Source organism: Pipistrellus kuhlii, unplaced genomic scaffold (assembly GCF_014108245.1).
Source record: "Pipistrellus kuhlii isolate mPipKuh1 unplaced genomic scaffold, mPipKuh1.p scaffold_m20_p_96, whole genome shotgun sequence".
Taxonomy (NCBI): Eukaryota; Metazoa; Chordata; class Mammalia; order Chiroptera; family Vespertilionidae; genus Pipistrellus; species Pipistrellus kuhlii.
In genome coordinates this window covers 258,690-268,108 of record NW_023425602.1, presented here as the reverse complement: position 1 = coordinate 268,108, position 9,419 = coordinate 258,690, and positions in this window count along the sequence as shown.

Sequence of the window (9,419 nt, the reverse complement as noted above, 5' to 3'; positions counted from 1 at the left end):
CAGCAGCGGGGAAGAAAGCTTCCTCTTGCATCGGGCCTCTAGTATATATCAGGGCAATGCTTATAAATACATGTATGTATGTATGTATGTGTGTGTGTGTGTGTGTGTGTGTGTGTGTGTATATATATATAATTTGCTTCTTTCAAAGAAAGGAAGAGAGAGGGAAAGAGAGATAGAAACATCAATGATGAGAAAGAATCACTAATTGGCTGCCTCTTGCATGCACCCTACTGGGCATGTGCTCTGACTGGGAATTGAACCTTAACCACCTGGTTGATGCTCAACCACACCAGCCGGGCTTTTGAAAAATTTTTTTAGTATTGATTTTAGAGAGATGAAGGGAGAGGCAGAGAGGGGAGTATGAATTTGCTGTTCACCCATGCGCCCTGGCCCGGCATTAACCTGCAGCCTGGGCTTCAGGACAATGCTCTAGCCACGTGAGGTGCAGGCCAGGGCCAAGCAGATTCAAAGAAGACAAAGATGAAGAGAAAGGAAGACAAGGCCGTTGTGGAGAGAGCATAGATTCCCCAGAGTCAGGTTTGAGCGTCTGGGGGACTGGAGGAAGGGGAGAGACAAGTGGCGGGAAAGGAAACCATGTGATGGAGTTGAGAGGCACGAGGAGGGCAGCAGAGCAGCTCCCAAGAACAGGGGAGTGAGCAAGAGCCACCCACCTCAGGGCTGCCTTCCCACTGGGGGGGCGTGTGGAGGGAAGAAGCCCATGCTGAGCCTCCTGCCACCACAAACAGGCCCTGAGGGACCAGGAGTCTGCATCCCAAACACATTCCCACAGACACTTCAGGTCCTCACACCCAGATCTGTGCCCACCGCCCTGTGCTTTGCTCATCAGTGCCACCAGGCTCCCCCTGGGTGTGCCCCTCAGCTCCTTCCTCCTCACTCTCAGCCCTTCGTCCCGCCCTGCCTCACCGGGCCATCAGCCCCAGCTGACTTTGGTTTTCTTCTTCCTATAGTCATCTCATTTCTGTAATTAATTTTTGTCAGTTTCAGTAAACATAACATTATATTGGGTCCAGGTGTGCAACACAGCCGTTAATTTGCTAAGTCATCCACCCGATCGGTCTGGTACCTGCTGACACCTTACACAGTTGTTATAGTATCATTCCTTTGTTCCCTCTGCTGCACGTACAGCCAGGACTGTTTTTATAACTGCAGTTTGTATTTCCCAATGTCTCCCCTTTTTCACTCATCCTCTAGCCCCCTTCCATCTGGTAACCATCAAAATATCCACTGTATCGATGAGTTTGCCCCTGTTTTTCTGTTCATTTATTTGGTTTTTAGATTGTACATATTAATGAAATCATATGGTATTTTCTTTCTCTGACTGAATTATTTCACTGAGCATAGTACACGCTAGGTCCATCCATGCTGTCACAAATAGTAATATTTTATCTTCTTATGGCTGAATAATATTCCATTGTACATATGTACCATATTCTCTAGCCATTTGTGTATTGATGGACTTTTAGGTTGCTTCCATCTCGTGGCTCTTGTAAATAATGCTGCAGTGAACTTAGGGGTGCAGATGTCTTTTCAAACTAGTATTTGGGGTTTCTCTGAGTGAAAACCCCAAAGCGGGGCTGCCGGCTCATGTGGTAGTTCTGTTTTAGTTTTTGAGGAACCTCCACATTGTTCTGCGCAGTGGCCGCCAGTGCGGCCTCCACAGCAGCGCGGAGGCACCTCCTCCTCAGCCTCGCCGGCACTTGTTTGTTGATTCATTTCTGGCTCTGACCGGGGTGAGGGGGTATCACATTATGCTTCTAATTTGCCTCTCCCTAATGATTAGTGATTTTTAGCATTTTTTCATATGTCTACTGGCCTCCTGTAGGTTCTCTTTGGAGAAGTGTCTGTTCAGATCCTCTGCCCGTTTTTGATCAGATGGCTATAATGTTGGTGTTAAGTTGTATGAGTTCTTTTCCATTTTGCACATTAATCCCTTAGAGGATGCATCACTAGCAAATAGTTTCCTCCATCCGGTCATGTGTTCTGTTTTGTTGGCCTCATATAGGGTATGCCAGCTGCCTCCCTCCTTCCCTGCCCTGCACTCATCCTACCCAGTCTGTCCTCCGCTACTGAAGTGAATCTAAACCTTTTCCCCAAAATTTTATTATGAAATTTTTACATGGAAGAGTTGAAAGAAGTTTACAGTAATTACCTAAATCTCACCCAGATTCTATTCTTTGCATTTTACTATAATTGCTTTATCAACTGTTTCCATGTGTCCTTCCCTTTATCCATTCGGACCCCATCGTATAATTCTATGCATTTTCAAGTAAGTGATGACAGTCCGTGATTGTTAGACACAGAATGGATGGCAGTTCTGGCTCAGATGGCAGCAGGATGGCCCCCTCCCCCAGGACCAGTCACACTGGCTGGTAAATTACGGATGATAGTAGGGAGCCCATGAGGACCAGCTAAATAGAAGCTTGTAACTAGACATGAGGAAGGAGCCACGCAGAGCCTGGTTGGGGCTGGTTGTTGACCCATAGGCCCTCACCACCTGTGGCACTTGAGAAGTGGGGGTCCCTGCGGAGCCCACAAAACACATGGGGTGAAAACAGGAGGGAGTCTGTCCTCTCAAGATCCTCCTGCAGCACCGCTCACAGGTGCTCGCACACACACTGCCTAGGCTCGGGGGGGGGGGGGGGTCAGTGTGTGGCTCAGGTCCAGGGCTGAGGGCACCCGCACTGCAGGTGTGAGCCCTCCAACAGGCCCCAAGCTGGGTCTACTGTAGTCTGGTGCCTTCCACTCACTCAACCCCAACAGCCCAGAGAAAGACTCCACAGTGAGTCCCTGCCACTGGCAAGCTGGCCTTGGTAGTGTGAGCTGAGAGGTGCGGTGTGAGCTGAGAGGTGTGGTGTGAGCTGAGAGGTGTGAACTGAGTGGTGTGGTGTGAGCTGAGAGGTGTGATGTGAGCTGAGTGGTGTGAACTGAGAGGTATGGTGTGAGCTGAGAGGTGCGGTGTGAGCTGAGAGGTGTGAGCTGAGAGGTGTGGTGTGAGCTGAGAGGTGTGAGCTGAGAGGTGTGGTGTGAGCTGAGAGGTGTGAGCTGAGAGGTGTGGTGTGAACTGAGTGGCGTGGTGTGAGCTGAGAGGTGTGGTGTGAGCTGAGAGGTGTGATGTGAGCTGAGAGGTGTGAGCTGAGGGGTGTGGTGTGAGCTGAGAGGTGTGAGCTGAGAGGTGTGAACTGAGAGGTGCGGTTTGAGCTGAGAGGTGTGAGCTGAGAGGTGCGGTGTGAGCTGAGAGGTGTGAGCTGAGAGGTGTGAACTGAGAGGTGTGAGCTGAGAGGTGCGGTGTGAGCTGAGAGGTGCGGTGTGAGCTGAGAGGTGTGAGCTGAGAGGTGCGGTGTGAGCTGAGAGGTGCGGTGTGAGCTGAGAGGTGTGAGCTGAGAGGTATGAGCTGAGAGGTGCAGTGTGAGCTGAGAGGTGTGGTGTGAGCTGAGTGGTGTGGTGTGAGCTGAGAGGTGTGGTGTGAGCTGAGTGGTGTGGTGTGAGCTGAGAGGTGTGGTGTGAGCTGAGAGGTGCGGTGTGAGCTGAGAGGTGCGGTGTGAGCTGAGAGGTGTGAGCTGAGAGGTATGAGCTGAGAGGTGCAGTGTGAGCTGAGAGGTGTGGTGTGAGCTGAGTGGTGTGGTGTGAGCTGAGAGGTGTGGTGTGAGCTGAGAGGTGTGGTGTGAGCTGAGACATGTGAGCTGAGAGGTGTGAGCTGAGAGGTGTGAACTGAGAGGTGCGGTGTGAGCTGAGAGGTGTGAGCTGAGAGGTGTGAACTGAGAGGTGCGGTGTGAGCTGAGAGGTGTGAGCTGAGAGGTGCGGTGTGAGCTGAGAGGTGCGGTGTGAGCTGAGAGGTGTGAGCTGAGAGGTGCGGTGTGAGCTGAGTGGTGTGAGCTGAGACATGTGAGCTGAGAGGTGTGAGCTGAGAGGTGCGGTATGAGCTGAGAGGTGTGAGCTGAGAGGTGCGGTGTGAGCTGAGAGGTGTGAGCTGAGAGGTGTGAACTGAGAGGTGCGGTGTGAGCTGAGAGGTGTGAGCTGAGAGGTGCGGTGTGAGCTGAGAGGTGTGAGCTGAGAGGTATGAGCTGAGAGGTGCAGTGTGAGCTGAGAGGTGCGGTGTGAGCTGAGAGGTGCAGTGTGAGCTGAGAGGTGTGAGCTGAGAGGTGCGGTGTGAGCTGAGAGGTGTGGTGTGAGCTGAGAGGTGTGGTGTGAGCTGAGAGGCGCGGTGTGAGCTGAGAGGTGTGAGCTGAGAGGTGTGAACTGAGAGGTGCGGTGTGAGCTGAGAGGTGTGAGCTGAGAGGTGTGAGCTGAGAGGTGTGAGCTGAGAGGTGTGAGCTGAGAGGTGTGAGCTGAGAGGTGCGGTGTGAGCTGAGAGGTGTGATGTGAGCTGAGAGGTGCGGTGTGAGCTGAGAGGTGTGATGTGAGCTGAGAGGTGTGAGCTGAGAGGTGTGGTGTGAGCTGAGAGGTGTGAGCTGAGAGGCGCGGTGTGAGCTGAGAGGTGTGATGTGAGCTGAGAGGTGTGAGCTGAGAGGTGTGGTGTGAGCTGAGAGGTGTGAGCTGAGAGGTGTGAACTGAGAGGTGCGGTGTGAGTTGAGAGGTGTGAGCTGAGAGGTGTGAGCTGAGAGGTGTGAACTGAGAGGTGCGGTGTGAGCTGAGAGGTGTGAGCTGAGAGGTGTGAGCTGAGAGGTGTGAACTGAGAGGTGTGGTGTGAGCTGAGAGGTGTGGTGTGAGCTGAGTGGTGTGGTGTGAGCTGAGATGGGTGATGTGAACTGACAGGTGTGGTATGAGTTGAGAGGAGTGTGCTGACACTTTTGCAAGGGGCCGTGACTCAGCACTGGCTGTGAATTTAATTGGCCTTAGCATGGTGAACAGCATTGCCCCTTCCTACCCCACGCCCTGTGATCCTGAAGACTGGCCTCAGCAAACTCACAGCTGTCCCAGGTGGTGCCTCGCGTGCCCCAGGCCTGGCGTGGAAGTGTCTCTTCACAGTGTGTCCTCTCCCCTGCTCCAGCCCAGCACCTGCCGCTGCCACCTGGGATGGCCTTGGAGTGCTTCCAGTAGTGCTGAGCAGGGCCCGGACAATATCTGACCTCCACCTGCATCAAAAACCTAACCAAGCCAAAACCGGTCCCAGGTTCGATTCCAGCCAAGGGCCTGTACCTTGCGTGCTGGCACATCCCCAGTAGGGGGTGTGTAAGAGGCAGCTGATCGATGATTCTCTCTCATCGATGTTTCTAGCTCTCTATCCCTCTCTCTTCCTCTCTGTTAAAAATCAATAAAATATTAAAAAACAAAACAAACAAACAAAAAAACCCTAACCAAGGGGCCCCAGAACCAGCAGCCCTGGTGGCGGCTGCAGGCCTCAGCAGAGCACCACACCATGACCTCCACGAGGGGCACGTCCACAGGGTGGCCGTGGCAGATTCCAGGACTGTGGATCCAATCCTGCTCTGTGGCTCAGCTGCAGCCCACGCCTGTGGTCAAGGCCAGTCTCACAGCCAGTCCGCCTGAGGGGCACCCCCCGCAGCAACAGGCTCACCTACAACAGGAGGGCACACATGTACACAGGGACACTCCCAGCACGCCTGGCTCTGTCATGGGAAGTTTGTGCCGCAGACACCTGCGACAGAAGGCCACCCACCAGCATTGGGAGACGGAGCAGCTCTGCCCACACACACAAACAGACAGGCGGCCAAAAGGAGTCCAAGAAGCATGTCCCCATTGGAAGAACAGGAGAAATCTCCAGGGGGAAAAAAACTACATGAAATAGAGACGAGCAATCTAACAGATGCAGACTTTGAAGCACAGGTTATAAGGATGCGCAATGAACTTAGTGAGAACTTTTTTAAAAAAATTATTTTATTGATTTTTTTTACAGAGAGGAAGGGAGAGAGATACAGAGTAGAGAGTTAGAAACATCGATGAGAGAGAGTCATCGATCAGCTGCCTCTTGCACCCCCCTACTGGGGATGTGCCTGCAACCAAGGTACATGCCCTTGACTAGAATCGAACCTGGGACCTTTCAGTCCACAGGCCGATGCTCTATCCACTGAGCCAAACTGGTTTCGGCAAAGTTAGTGAGAACTTTAACAAAGGAATAATGAGTATATCAAAACTATAAAAACGAACCAGTCAGAAATGAAAAAATACAGCCCCGTCCGTAGGGCTCAGTGGCTGAGTGCAGCCCCATGCACCAGGAGGTCCTGATTTGATTCCTGGTCAGGGCGCACACCCAGGTTGCAGGCTTGATCCCCAGTAGGAGGTGTGCAGGAGGCAGCCAATCCATATTTCTCTCATTGATGTTTCTTTTCTTCTCTAAACAACTTTATCTTTATTGTTGAAAGTTTACAGCTGTCTTCTTTCCCCCCATTCCCCCATTGAGCCCCACTCCCACCCCTCTCCAGGTCTTCACCACACTATTGTGTGTCCATGGGTTATGCACATCCTAAAGAGGTAATATGCAAATTGACCATCACTCCAACACAGAATGGCTCCCCCACATGGTCAAAGATGACTGCCCCCATGTGGACACAAGATGGCCACCACAAGATGGCCGACAGGGGAGGGCAGTTAGGAGGGATCAGGCCTGCAAGGGAAGGCAGGTGAGAGTGATCAGGCAGCAGGGGAGGGCAGTTAGGAGAGATCAGGCCTGCAGGAGAGAACAGTTGCGGGGGGGGGGGGGGGGGGGGGGGGAGACCAGGCCTGCAGGGGAGGATAGTTGGTGGGGACCCAGGCATGCAGGGGAGGGCAGTTGGGACCAGGTTGGCAAGCAGAAGCAATTAGGGGCAATCAGGAAGGCAGGCAGGTGAGTGGTTGGGAGCGACAGTACTGGATTGTGAGGGGATGTCCCAGATTGAAGTGGGTGCAGGATGGGCTGAGGAATATCCACCCCACCCTCACCCTGTGGATGAATTTCATGCACAGGGCTTCGAGTCCTATATAATAAAGAGGTAATATGCAAATTGACTATCATGCCCTCGCACAAAGATGGCCGCCTCCATGTGGTCACAAGATGTTCGGCAGGGGAGGGCAATTGTGGGTGACCAGACCTGCACAGGAGGGAGAGCAGTTGGAGGACCAGGGGAGGGCAGTTGGGGGCCACCAGGCCTTCAGGGGAGCGCAGTTAGAGGCAACCAGGTCAGCAGGGAAGGGTAGCTGTGGGGGACCAGGCCAACAGGGGAGAGCAGTTGATGGCAATCAGGCTTGTAGTTAGGCATTGATCAGGCTTGCAGAGGAGTGGTTAGGGGGTGATCAGGCTGGCAGGCAGAAGCAGTTAGGGGCAATCAGGCAGGCAGGTGTGCGGTTGAGAGCCAGTAGTCCCAGATTATGAGAGGGATGTCTGAAGGATCCCAGATTGGAGAGGGTGCAGGCTGGGCTGAGGGACACCTCCCACCCCCAATGCATGATTTCATGCACTGGATCTCTAGTCTATAATAATAAAAGTGTAAATATGCTAATTAGACTGGACAGCTGAACGACATTCCGATGTCCTCACAGACGACCTTCCGGACAAAGCAGGGCTGTGAGGGCCGAGGCAAGGGCCGTGGCTACAAGGGCCGAGCTCCTTGTACGGATCTCATGCATTGGGCCTCTAGTACATATATAAGTTCTTTGATCAGTCTCTTCCCACCTTCTCTCATTAATGTTCCTCTCTCTTTCCTTTTTCCTTCCTCTCTCTGAAATCCATAAAAACAAATTTAAAAAGAAGAAAAGAAAAGAAATGGCCCTAGCTGGTCTGGCTGAGTGATTAGAGTGTTTGTCAGTGGACTGAAGTGATCAAGGGCATGTACTTAGGATGCAGGTTTGAACCCTGGCCCTTGTTAGGGGTGCATGCAGGAGGTAATCAATCCACGTGTCTCCCTCACATTGATGTTTCTCTCTCACTCTCTCCCCTCTCTTCCACTCTCTAAAAATCAATGGGAAAAAAAATATCCTTGAGTGAGGATTAAAGACAAACAAACAAAAAAATAGCCCGGCCGGCATGGCTCAGAGGCTGAACATCGGCCTCTGGACGAGGAGGTCACCGTTCAATTTCTAGCCAAGGCACATCCCTGGGTTGTGTGCTTGGTCCCCAGTGGGGGTATGCAGGAGGCAGCTTATCAACAGCGCTCTCTCTCTCTCTCTCTCTCTCTCTCTCTCTCTCTCTCTCTCTCTCCTCTCCTCTCCTCTCCTCTCCTCTCTCCTCTCTCCCTTCCTCTCTCTCTAAAACCAATAAAAATATTTACAAAAAAATAAACTGATGAACACAATAGAAACAGAGACATGAATACATGGAACAGACAACTGTCAGAGAAGGTGGGTTGGGGGGACTGGATGAAAGAAGGTGAAGGAATGAGCCAAAGAACATAAGTGTATAAACCATGGACACAGACAGCAGTGTGGCAATGGCCAGAAGGAAGTGGGGGTGGAGCTGAGTGGAGGTGGGCAAAGGGGTAGCAAATGAGGACAACTATAATAGTGTCAATTTTTAAAATATATTTTTTATTTTTACTTTTTACAGAGAGGAAGAGAGAGTGGTAGGGAGTGAGAGAATCAATGATCAGCTGCCTCTTGCACATTCCTTACTGGGGATGTGCCCGTAACCAAGGTACATGCCCTTGACTGGAATCAAACCTGATACCCTTGAGTTTGCAGGCTGATGCTCTATCCACTGAGCCAAACTGGTTAGGGCAATAGTGTCAATTTTTAAAAAACCATGAAAGGAGTTTATTAACACCAAGCCAGTATTACAAAAAATGTCAAAGGCTCTTCTTTTAGAAGAGGAAGAATAAAAAGAGAGAGGAGCATAGTTATCTTACCTAATAATAGACAAACATTTAAATTGACCATCCTCCACTATGCCTACAGCCAATCAGAGTGAGTATGCAAATTAGAAGGTCAAAGATGGCAGCCTCCCCACTGCTCCAGGCATGGAGCAGCTGGGCAGGGCAGGATGCCTGCTGTGAGAGGGAGGGCGGTGTGTGGGGGGGGTGAAAATGGGATCTACAGAGCAGAGTGCCACAGCAAAGACGAAGAAGGCAGACTCTGGCTGTATTGAAGGCCTGGGTCCCAGGTGCCAGAGGAAAACTGATGCTGGAAGCCAAGTGAAGGAAGGCCTATTGCACAAATCTCTTTGGGCAATGGGTCTCTAGTAAAAAATAAAATGGCAATAAATACATATCTATCAATAATTACTTTATTTTTAAATTTAATAAATCTTTATTGTTCAGATTATTGCAGTTGTTCCTCCCCCCACACACATAATCCCCTCCACTAGGTTCCTACCCCACCCTCTGCCCTTACCTCCCCCCACTGTCCTCATCTGTACCTAGTCAAGGCACATCCTTGGGTTGTGTGCTTGGTCCCCAGTGGGGGTATGCAGGAGGCAGCTTATCAACAACTCTCTCTCTCTCTCTCTCCTCTCTTCTCTCTCCTCTCTCCTC